The 11,986-nt window shown below is 49.3% G+C and overlaps 1 long non-coding RNA gene across 1 annotated transcript; it reads left to right on the top strand.

Annotated features, from left to right (window-relative positions):
- Positions 1 to 5,640: 5,640 nt before the first annotated feature.
- LOC115409581 (uncharacterized) lies at positions 5,641 to 11,362 on the top strand. Its single transcript, XR_003933992.1, has 4 exons — positions 5,641 to 5,775; positions 8,746 to 9,826; positions 9,922 to 10,061; positions 10,208 to 11,362. It is a non-coding gene; the product is annotated as an uncharacterized LOC115409581 (long non-coding RNA).
- The last annotated feature ends 624 nt before the right edge of the window (positions 11,363 to 11,986 follow it).

Genomic DNA, 11,986 nt, shown 5'->3' on the forward strand with positions numbered 1-11,986 from the left:
TGTGCTGTGTGTGTGTGTCTGTGTGTGTGTGTGTTGGGGGCGGGGTGTTAACCGTCATGGAAGATCACCTGTCAGGGACTTTCCCGGTGTGCAGCAGCTGTGCCAACAGAAAAGCCAACAGAACATTCTCCCAGCAGGAAGTGCAGAAAGCAGAGCAGAGCTAGAACCTTCCTCACTGCAGGAGAACATGTTCCCTCCTGATCCTCTCAGGACCAGAGAGCAGAGCTTTACTCTGAAATCTGTCTCTGTTGAGTTAAAACATCAAGAACCGGTGACAGAAATGAAAGCAGGAGTTCTGAGAGTTTTCAGGTCTCTGAGATCCGGTTCAGCAGGAAGGAACCACAGAGGAACCACAGCCTGACCACAGGAAGCAGAGTTTCAGATGAGAACAGATTAGAACCTGTGAGAACCCGCCCCTCAATGTGAACCAGAACACACACGAACACAGCAGCCAGCTCCAAACCAAAACACACACAGCTCTAAACCAAAGCACAGCCAGAACACACACCAGAACACACACCAGGACACACACACTGCAGGAACATGGAGTGAGAACGTGGCTGCAGGAACCGCGGGGAACATCGGAGTCCTGACAGGAAGAGACAGGACTGACTGACATTTCAGTCAGAGCAGAAGACACACACACACACACACACACACACACACACACACACACACACACACACACACACACACACACACACACACACACTCACTGACAACCCCTCCCTTTGGTGAGAATTGTTTGAGTTATTCAAAATAGGACGTTTATCTGATTGGATGGTAGCTGGGTGGGGGAGGGGCGGTGAGAGGAAGGAGGGACAGGAGGGACTGGGGGGACGGGGGGCCAAGAGGGACAGAGATCATGGACTAGAGCAGAGACCAGCGACACGTAGTTCTGAAACACGACATGAAGGAAAACAGGGAAGTGAGCAGAGCTGGAACCGGGTCAGGACCCTGCTGAACCCACTGGGTCCAGTTCTGTTAGATCAGAGGATCAGCGGGTCCTGATCCCCATCAGAGAACCTCCTGTGTGTGTGTGTGTGTGTGTGTGTGTGTGTGTGTTGGGGGGGGGGGGGTGGGAAAGTCCAAGTAAGACTCAGTGGTGGTAAAGAGAAACAGGACTGACTGACATTTCAGTCAAAGCAGAAGTCAAGTGCTTCAGCAGGACGGAAAATAACACACACACTCACACACACACACACACACACACACACACACACACACACACACACACACACACACACACACACACACACACTGACATTCACAGCTCCTCCCTTTGGTGTGTGTGTTTCATTTATCCGGAAACGAAAGTCGAACGTTCCGTGTTTCTCAGAGATGCTCTCAGTCATGCAGAACAGGAAGTGGTGATGAGCCTGTTTATCTGTTGGACGTTAGATGTGTGTGTGTGTGTGTGTGTGTGTGTGTGTGTGTGTGTGTGTGTGTGTGTGTGTGTGTGTGTGTGTGTACACGTTTTTCCTATCCTTGTGGGGACCAAATCTTTATCTGGTCCAGATCACCATCGCCCACTTCCTGTTCCTCTCTGCTCCGGGTGCAGGTCTCACCACGTGGTTCCTGGTCATGAAGGAGGTTCTGCCTCCTGGAGGAACCTGCTGGTCCTGCAGGAGGCCTGGAGAAGGTCCAGGTTCTCTCAGGTCTCTGAGCGCTGCAGGGCCCCGAGAGGAGAACTGGTTCATGGACCAGCAGCAACCCTTATGGAGCGGCTCTGAGGACAGGTGGAACCGCTCCTGGAGACCGGGAGAGACCGGGAGAGACCGGGAGGGACCTGGAGGGACCTGGAGACACCTGGAGGGACCTGGAGGGACCTGGAGGGACCTGGAGGGACCAGGAGACACCTGGAGGGACCTGCAGGGACCTGCAGGGACCTGAGACCTGGTCTGGAATGGTTGCAAAAAACCTCAAGACCAGAAACCCTGTTTGACCTCTGAGTGAACTGAGTTCAGCTCCTGCAGAGCAGCAGTCCCACACCGCCCCCTGCTGGACAGTCCTGAGCACTGCCTGAGGAGGACCTCCAGATCCAGGAGGCTGAAGGCTGGAACACTGCCCCCTGGTGGCAGGAGACTGGAACACTGCCCCATGGTGGCAGGAGGAGGCTGGAACACTGCCCCCTGGTGGCAGGAGGCTGGATCACTGCCCCCTGGTGGCAGGAGGAGGCTGGAACACTGGAACACTGCCCCCTGGTGGCAGGAGGAGGCTGGAACACTGCCCCCTGGTGGCAGGAGGAGGCTGGAACACTGCCCCCTGGTGGCAGGAGGCTGGAACACTGCCCCCTGGTGGCAGGAGGCTGGATCACTGCCCCCTGGTGGCAGGAGGAGGCTGGAACACTGGAACACTGCCCCCTGGTGGCAGGAGGAGGCTGGAACACTGCCCCCTGGTGGCAGGAGGAGGCTGGAACACTGCCCCCTGGTGGCAGGAGGAGGCTGGAACACTGCCCCCTGGTGGCAGGAGACTGGAACACTGCCCCATGGTGGCAGGAGGAGGCTGGAACACTGCCCCCTGGTGGCAGGAGGCTGGATCACTGCCCCCTGGTGGCAGGAGGGGGCTGGAACACTGGAACACTGCCCCCTGGTGGCAGGAGGAGGCTGGAACACTGCCCCCTGGTGGCAGGAGGAGGCTGGAACACTGCCCCCTGGTGGCAGGAGGCTGGAACACTGCCCCCTGGTGGCAGGAGGCTGGATCACTGCCCCCTGGTGGCAGGAGGAGGCTGGAACACTGGAACACTGCCCCCTGGTGGCAGGAGGAGGCTGGAACACTGCCCCCTGGTGGCAGGAGGAGGCTGGAACACTGCCCCCTGGTGGCAGGAGACTGGAACACTGCCCCCTGGTGGCAGGAGGAGGCTGGAACACTGCCCCCTGGTGGCAGGAGGAGGCTGGAACACTGCCCCCTGGTGGCAGGAGACTGGAACACTGCCCCCTGGTGGCAGGAGGAGGCTGGAACACTGCCCCCTGGTGGCAGGAGGAGGCTGGAACACTGCCCCCTGGTGGCAGGAGGAGGCTGGAACACTGCCCCCTGGTGGCAGGAGGAGGCTGGAACACTGCCCCCTGGTGGCAGGAGACTGGAACACTGCCCCCTGGTGGCAGCAGGCTGGAACACTGCCCCCTGGTGGCAGGAGGCTGGAACACTGCCCCCTGGTGGCAGCAGGCTGGAACACTGCCCCCTGGTGGCAGGAGGCTGGAACACTGCCCCCTGGTGGCAGCAGGAGGCTGTTGCATTGAGATGGTATGGCTGCAGCCTGGAGCCTCCCGTGTGATGCTCCTGTCTCATGACTCTCGTCTCATGCCGCTAGTCTCATAGCGTGGGCGTGTGCAACAGGAAGTGTACACGGTAAAGCGGTGCTTTCAAAGATCAAGGAATGCGACCTGAGACAACCAGGGCGACGCAGTAATACGCCTAGAGGCGTCTACACTGCCGGAAATTAAAAGAAGATGAGGAAGAACAAGATGAAGAAGAAGAAGCCGCAGCGGCGCTTTCAGTCATCGATGGCGTTACAGGTAAATTCCCAGAGAGGATGGTTTCTACATCCACTTAATACATAAGACGTTTGACGTTTGACTGAAACATTAACGCTTCATTTGAATTGTAAGGTGTCCAAGGGCTAACACGTCTTTATGTGAGGAAACGTTTGTTGCCTGTTTTTTCCTTTAAAGCTAACACCTAATGCCAGCTACCTAAAGCTGTGTTTTTCAAACTCTTTCACTGATAAATGAAAGTGTTTTTCAGTGAAGTGTCCCTCATGATAAGATGTTCAAAGAAAGAATTCACTTTTTTTACTGATTTATTTTAAATGATCATTTGCTCACCTCTAAATATCAACTCGGCTTTTTCTAAGATGGAATCATCTGCTTTGGCATGATTTATTTATTATTGTTCAGTAAGCAACATTATGAAATGTATATAGCATGTCTAGGTGTTTTACACATGTTGTCTTTGTGTTCAGAGCAAAACGAGGCAAGAATAATACCCAGAATACCCTTGTTTTGCTTTCAGATGGTGATGATCATTGAAGGAAAATCACTTTTCAACATGAATATGAGCGAACTGATGTAAAGACGATTGTGTCTCAGTGTGTAGCGTTAAACTGGATTAAACCAGAACACGATTCTCAGTTTAAGAGAATGAATGACAAGAAAATGATTCATTACAATTAATTTTTATTACTATTTCTTTTCTATTTTTCCCCTCCCAACTGCTTTTGAATTTCATGAAACATGATTTTTGATTTGCATGTGGACTGTGAGTTTTCTGGAGTGTAATAAATAATAAATGAGAATATGAATGAATATGACAGGCAAATGTATGTTGTATCCCCATTTGACAATAGAAACAATAATAATAAAACCTAAAACATTTTTTGACAACAGACTACTGTTTGTTTTTCCTATACTGTTCCTTCAGATCCACCCTGGTGTTTTTTTTAAAAACAAACCCACCACCGGTGCCGAGATGCACGGTGTGCTGCCCCCTCCCACGGCCCCCAGGTGCCCCACTGGCCGGCAGTGGCCCCGGCCACAGGCCGTGGCTCCACAGCACCTGGAGCTGCATGAAACAACACGCTCCAACATGAAGGCTGGTTCCCCTCTGTCAGCTCTGGACTACGCCACGGCCACGTTTTTGCTCGTCATCACTGCCTTGGTCAGATATTTGTCAGCTTCATGTTACCAGGAACGCTCACAGTGTTGGACATGAGGTTTTGGTCTCTTCATCGATTGTAACAGAACCACAAGTCGTCAGGCCTGCAGGCCTGGAGCAGAGGCCAGTTTCACCGCCCTTCTGTTCTGGAGCGAAAGTGAAAAGACAGGATGCAGAGCAGCGTTGTCACAGATTACTTGAAAAGGTAATCCAATTACTGATTACTCATCAAAAAGGTAATCTAGTTACTTTACTGATTACTTCAATATCAAAGTAACTAAGTTACTTTAAAAGTAACTTAGGTACTTTTTACCGATTTCCTCCCTTTGCTGCCTCAACATAAGAATGACAGCTGGTTGTTTAAAGCTCGTGTCCGGAGTTTTTTTTAATCCAACGTCTCAGGCTCCGCCCTCCCTCTGCTTTCATGAGCGACCAAGCCACGCCCCTTTAATAGTGCACGCTATTCTCTGTCGGGTGAAAATGAGAGCCTCTGAGTCCTGCAGCATCCTCCATGTTGAGCTGTTTACGGTGGATGTTCAGCAGACGGTGGATATATCTGCTGCAGAGCTAACTCTCCTCTGCTGGGCGAGCGACGTGCTCTCTGGCTGCTCCACACTGACTGACAGCAGGACAAGGCGAAAGCTTGAAGTCTATTGGCTGAAGCTGACCGGCGCTTTTTCGGATAACATGGGGGTCTATGAGACGAAGGCGGAGCTCATAAATACATTTTTATATTGCTTTATGCTGATATTATATTGTAGTATGAACCAGACTGACACATTGAAGCTCTGTTGAAAAATGATTCAGACGTTGGAAACAAACGGAAACTCCGGACACCAGCTTTAAATAATACTTTATTGAAAGTGCACCAACCTGAAACATGGACATGTTTTTTGTTTCTGTTTCATCGGCTTTACGGTACAGAAACTGGTGTAGAACTCGTTACACCTGCAGGCTGGTCTGACATCAGGAAACTGTAACTGTTTCAGAAAATCAGCTTTATGAGCGAGGCCGAGCGCAGGAACTGTGAACAGAGCCGTGCACGCCCGGAGAAGAGGAGCCATCGAGGCGTTTCCTCTGGAGAAGCCGTCCAGCAGGGAGGACGGTCCAGCGCATGCGCGAGTAACAGATGTTTGGCTTCGTCTTTTCGAGAAAATCCCTTGGTCCTTTTTACGGCCCGACCGATATGGCTTTTTTTGAGGCCGATGCCGATTCCGATATTTGACAAAAAAAAAAATTCCGATATATCGGCCGATAAATTTAAAAATTATTTAATGAATAAAATAACTTCTGTTTTGGTCCCTAAACACTTACAACAGCAAAAATATAAATTGCAGGCAGAATATTTTACTGTTTTACAACACTTTGTCCTTTAGTATTTGTTTAACTTTACAACAGAGAGGAATTTTCAAGTACAAAAACATGTTGTCTTTGACAGAGTTGCATTTTGAATATACAATGGGGGAAATAAGTATTGAACGCATTAACTGTTTTGTCATTACATTTATTTCCAAAGATGCAATTCATGTGACATTTCGTCCAGACACTGGTATTAACTCAAATAATCCACAAATGAAAAGAAATCGCAACATTCAAATCCATAAATAGTGATTATGTAGAATTAAGTGCAATAACACAGGAAAAAAGTATTGAACACACCATGGGAAAGCTGTATAGTTTGTCAAGGAAAGGCACCATACCATCTCACACCTGAAAGTAATTAGTCTTTGTACTTCCTATAAGTGCAAACCAACATCAGCTGGGTTAGTGCTAATTGATGGCCCTATAAACAGGTTGTTTTTTCACCAAGTAGTCAAACAAGACACATCTCATGATGGGTAAAAGCAAGGAGCTCTCTCAAGACCTTCGCAGCCTGATTGTTGCTCAGCATCAGAATGGAACTGGTTACAGACTTATCTCAAAGAATCTGAGTATTCCAGTAAGCACCGTTGGGGCCATTATCCGCAAGTGGAAGAAGCATCACCTTATCATCAACAGGCCGCGTACAGGAGCTCCTCGCAAGATTTCTGACCAGGGAGTCAGAAAGATGGTCAGAAGAGTTCTCAAAGAGCCAAGGACCACCCGGAAAGCACTCCAGCAAGACATGGAGGCAGCAGGTACAAGTGTTCCAGAGAAAACGATAGGCAATGCACTCCACCGCCATGGCCTCTATGGACGCTCAGCCCGCAAGACTCCGTTCCTCAAAAAAAGGCATGTTGAAGCTCGTCTAAAGTTTGCTAAACAGCATCTGGATAAACCTGTGGAATACTGGGAGAATGTTGTCTGGTCAGATGAGACCAAAATTGAACTTTTTGGCTGTCATACTACACACCATGTTTGGAGGAGAAATGGCACTGCACATCACCCAAATAACACTATACCAACAGTGAAGTTTGGTGGTGGAAACATCATGGCATGGGGTTGTTTCTCATCTCGTGGTACTGGCAGACTTCATATAATTGAAGGAGCAATGAATGGAAACATCTACCGGCAAATTCTTGAGATGAACCTCCTGCCATCCACCAGGATGATGAAGATGAGACGGAGCTGGACCTTTCAACAGGACAACGATCCGAAGCACACGGCAAAGTTGACTCTCGAATGGTTTAAAAAAAAGAAAATCAATGTGTTAGAATGGCCCAGTCAATCACCTGACTTAAATCCGATCGAACATTTGTGGAAAGAACTAAAGATAAGGGTTCACCAGAGGGCACCAAAGAATATTCAGGATTTGAAGACAATCTGTGTGGAGGAATGGGCAAAAATCACACCTGAGCAGTGTGGGCGATTAGTTCATACATACAACAAGCGTCTGGAAGCAGTCATTGCAAACAAAGGCTTCTCCACAAAGTATTAAACGAGTCTCAGATAGTGTGTTCAATACTTTTTTCCTGTGTTATTGCACTTAATTCCACATAATCACTATTTATGGATTTGAATGTTGTGATTTCTTTTCATGTGTGGATTATCTGAGTTAATACCAGTGTCTGGAAGAAATGTCACATGAATTGCATCTTTGGAAATAAATGTAATGACAAAACAGTTAATGCGTTCAATACTTATTTCCCCCATTGTATAATGATCACAAATAGTCCGACAGTAATATTACTGCATAACAACACAGTGAGATGCTGTTACAGCCTGTCACGTTGTAGTAGTTTCTCCCAAAGTAAAACAAACAGTGACCTGACATCATGACGGTTGCTGAACACAGACAGTAACGGTAATCATTATTAACCCCTCCCCCCAGTGAACACACCCACCAGGAATCTGCAGAGAAAAAGTTTAGATTCCGCATTAAAATCCAGGGAAGGTCCGTGAATCCGCAGACAGACGTGAAAAATTCTGCGATCACGGAATCGCGGATGCCTGGAGGGTCTAACTGAATGACAAACAACATAACATAGACTAACTCCGCCCGCCTGAAATGCGCGGGGGTAGAAACGAGCGCTCCCGCCGACACTCTGTTGGTTAATCATTCAGGAAAAAAACATTCATTTAAACTACTGAATGACTACATGTGGACAACCTAACAGCGGCAAGAATGAACCAACATCATCCTCCCAAACGAGGAAGGCTGGCACGGCACGGCGCCGCACGGCACGGCACGGCACGACATGGAAAAGCACACAGATCACAGCTGACAGGGAACACGCACTCTGCTGGGTGATGGTTCTCACGTTCGTCGTTCACTGGGAAAACGGGGCATCAACAATAAACATGCACGTCCGCTCGGTGAGGCTAAAGTAATGTTAGCAATGTTTCCTGGTTGTAGCTTAGCTTAGCTTTCTCAGCTTAGCTGTGAAAACAGCAGTAGGACTAAGGATGTGTACGGAGTCAGAGCTCCCTCTGGTGGACAAACGGTGCAAGGACATGATTCTGCATGACTCCCGACACTTCATTCACCATTTACTGCTTTATGAGAAATGAAGAGTGTATCGGCGTTCTATCGGCAAAAACCCGGCCGATGATGAATATTTTGAAAAGGGCTCATATCAGCCGATAATATCGGCCGGCCGATGAATCGGTCGGGCCCTAGTCCTTTTGTCTTGTGTTGTTTTAAGAGATTTTGTGACTGTTTCTCTCTCACAGGTGGAGGAGAGTCCAGGACAGGACAGGAGGGAGTACAGGAGGATACGTCTAGTGACTGCAGGACACTACCAGAAACATCTTTGCCATTCAGTCCCAGCATGGACAAACCCCCCCCCCCCCCCCCCCCCAAAGAAAACTACTCTTTGTCAACACTGTAATCTGAAGATTCTTAAAAAAAGCATGAAGAAACATTTACAGAAGACACACTGACATTGCTCACAGAGACATCAGTGCTTCTTCCCATCTTGATGCCATGTGCGCAGACCAGAGAAATGAGATACTTGCTGTGGAAAAATCCTTTATTGGACCACTTGTGCCTCTGCGTGTGCAAAAGAAAACTTGGGGGAAACTACATCAGGTAAAGTGTGAGTCCAGCGAGTGGCAGAAGGACTGTGACTTTGCTGTCTGGAGCGGCTTGACCACCTTTCAGTGCCATCATGTCCGCTCTTTGGATTACTGCTCAGCAAATGGCATCCAGACGGCGCTCCATGAAGACACACTAAGTGATATGGTTGAAAACGAGAAACGCCAGTGTCTCCAGCTGCAGTCTCAGGCAGCTAGCGGACCAGCCACAGCTGATCTCACCCTGAAGTCGGAATGCAAACGATATACATCAGTCTTTGAACCAACTGTAAGCTGCTATAGGCGCCTTGGGAGAGTCATGGTCACTTACGACACAAGACTGAATACATGGCGCTGTCCATGGTCAAAGCCAAGAATGCCGTGCATTCATGAAGACCTGGCCACATGGCATTTCTATGAGAGCCAGCGTCATCTCTTCAGGAAGGTACGGAGCACAGACATAACTTTAGAGGGTGAGCCACAACCAAAATGTGGGTATAAGATCCTCCTGAGGATAACCAACTACACAGGATGGTCTCATGTCTTCACTCCGCGAAAAAGTACCCGCCTGTTTCACCAGAAAATGTCTGATCCGTCCAAAAAAGAAGAAAGCCCACAAGAGCTTGTTCCAGGAGAAACGGTATGCTCTTCATGTCCAGGAGGCTTCGTTCTCGGCCCACCAGTGCTCATCACAAAACAAGCACAGATCGTGTCTTTGACCGGTGAGGTAAGCTGAGAGGTAAGCTAACATCTGTAAGGTAAGCTAACACCCCCCCCCCCCCCCCCCCCCTTCCTTTTCCTGGAAACTGGACTGACCAACGGCTCTTCTCTCAGGTGTTCACACCGACTGCAGAGACTGCAGCAGATGTGGGACGCCTTACAGACTCCAGGAATATCTGGATGGTTTACAGAACTTTGATCATGGCGTCATTTTGACTCTAAACTTGTGCATCTTTCTACGGAACTCACTTCAGGTAAGTAGATTACATGTTCTACACACACTGGTTTATTCATGCCAAGTTTTATGGAGTATTGACACATGCTGGGCACTCATGGCACATGTATTAAACCAGTTATTGCGTTACAGCCAGTCTTTGTACAATACATGCTTTATTTGCAGGCTCACACTGCTGTTGGGCGAGTTTTTGATGCCCTAGAAGAAACTCTGCTAACAGTTTTGCCAAGCAGGGACCGGCTCCTTCATTCATATCTGCATGTTGAAGCTCTCACAGCACACGAATACAAATATTCTTGTGTGAACTGTGGACACGTCCCTCATGTAGTGACGGTGTGATCCGCGTCGCCCGCCGCCAAAGCCGGTCGGAGGCTGGGCCGCTGGGTCGGGGGAACGGCCCGCCACGGCGCCGTGGCCGTGGCGGGGGCCTCCGTGGCGGGTCCAGGCTTTATGTGTGCTCTGCTTCTCTCCTGCTTCTCTGACTCCTCCTGCTGGAGCCGCTCACTGCGGCTGGCTCACATTTCGCCGAATTCGCCCGAAGAAAATCATAAACAGTTGGTATTCGGACAAACAAATGACACACTCGGGCTGTGAACCACCACTTTGTCGCCTAATTTTTTAAAAAAAAAATCTCGATAAAGTTATACATTTGAAGAGTTTAGAGCTAAAGTGAAATCAGCTTTAGCAGATCGATTTCGGCACCGATTCCGCCATTGTCAACATGAAGACAGGACACAAGCTCCTCCCACTCCCGCGCGTCGCCAGCGTTGCAAGCGTCGTGTGTAATTTGAACACGCGTCGAATTCCACACTTCACACGCGTCAACTTTGACGCGTCAGTGACGCCTGTGACGCTTGCAACGCGTCCGGTGTGAACGCAGCATCACTGTCTTTACACACACACACACACACACACACACACACACACACACACACACACACACACACACACACACACACACACAGGAGGTTCTCTGATGGGGATCAGGACCAGCTGATCCTCTGATCTAACAGAACTGGACCCAGTAGGTTCAGCAGGGTCCTGACCCGGTTCCAGCTCTGCTCACTTCCCTGCTTTCCTTCATGTCGTGTTTCAGAACTACCTCTGGTCTCTGCTCTCGTCCATTAACCCCGCCCCCACCTCCCGCCCCGCCCCGCAGCTAACGTCCAATCAGATAAACTTCCTGTTTTGAATAACTGAGAGCACGGGACATTGCACTTGTTTAAACACACACCAGGGAGGGGCTGTAAATGTCTGTGTGTGTGTGTGTGTGTGTGTGTGTGTGTGTGTGTGTGTGTGTGTGTGTGTGTGTGTTCTCGTATTTCTATCCTTGTCGGGGCCAAATGTCCCCACAAGGATAGCAAAACGTGGAACGACGTGCCTTGTGGGACCTTTTTCCGGTCCTAAGTAGGAGAAACAGTGTTTTCTTGACCATGTTGTTGTTACTGAAAAAAGTAAAAGTGCAAAAACATTTCTTTAGGGTTAGGCTTTGTTGTGGTGTGGGTTAGGGTTAGGGTTAGGGGCTAGATATGAATGGGAGTCAATGGAAGGTCCCCACAAGGATAGAAATACAAACCTGTGTGTGTGTGTGTGTGTGTGTGTGTGTGTGTGTGTGTGTGTGTGTGTGTGTGTGTGTGTGTGTGTGTGTTACTCATACAGAACCATGTTCTGCTGAGTTCTACACCTCATCTTGTCCTCTGTTCTAAGACTGTCTCTGGAGGTCTACAGCTGGACTCTGGACCAGTCCAGACCTGGAGGGAGGCTCCTCCTCCAGGACCGGGTTCCTCACAGGGACAGGAGAGACCGGTGGTTCTCAGTAGACCCTCTGGTGGTTCTCAGTAGACCCTCTGGTGGTTCTCAGTAGACCCTCTGGTGGTTCTCAGTAGACCCTCTGGTGGTTCTCAGTAGACCCTCTGGTGGTTCTCAGTAGTTCTCTGGTTCTCC

Source organism: Salarias fasciatus, chromosome 3 (assembly GCF_902148845.1).
Source record: "Salarias fasciatus chromosome 3, fSalaFa1.1, whole genome shotgun sequence".
In the NCBI taxonomy this organism is placed as follows: domain Eukaryota; kingdom Metazoa; phylum Chordata; class Actinopteri; order Blenniiformes; family Blenniidae; genus Salarias; species Salarias fasciatus.